Here is a 632-nt window from a genome sequence, read left to right as displayed (position 1 = left end):
CTGTTAACTATCTCAATCTCTTCACCATCCATACAGATGCTACCAATTGGCCCAGTGGTTAGAATGTTTGTTACTGGGGTGAAATGATATCTCATAGTTGTTTTGATTTGCATTTCTTTTACAGCTAAGGGTCTTGAACATTTCTTCACGTGTTTGTTTGTCATCTGAACTTCTTCTCTGATGGAGTGTCCATATCCTGTGCCAATTTTGCAATTAATTACCTTTATCTTGTTGTGGTGCTCAAGTATTTTACAAATTCTAGATTTAAGTCCCTTATCAGACATGTCATTACCAACGTTTTCTTCCCCCAGTCTGTGGCTTCCATTTTCACCCTGATGGAGAAGTTTTTGGATGTGCATAGGGATTTGATTCTTAGAAGGTCCCAATCATCTATTTTATTCTCTCTTGGTTGTAGTATTTTCGGGATATTTGGAAGCCTGTTTATGTTCTGGATTAGGGCTTTTAGAGTTCTTCCAAGCTTTTATCTAATGAAATTTATAGTCCTTGGTTTTAGTCCTAAGTCTTTGATCTACTCTGAGTTGGTTTTTGTGTATGAAGTGTGGTTCTTTCTTGAGTTTTCTACAGATGTTGTTGTTGTTGTTATGTGCCACTGAGTCATTTGCGACTCATAG

This window comes from Elephantulus edwardii, unplaced genomic scaffold (genome assembly GCF_000299155.1).
Source record: "Elephantulus edwardii isolate Elephantulus edwardi_28Jun2011 unplaced genomic scaffold, EleEdw1.0 scaffold00025, whole genome shotgun sequence".
Classification (NCBI taxonomy): domain Eukaryota; kingdom Metazoa; phylum Chordata; class Mammalia; order Macroscelidea; family Macroscelididae; genus Elephantulus; species Elephantulus edwardii.
This window is presented reverse-complemented; position numbering follows the sequence as displayed.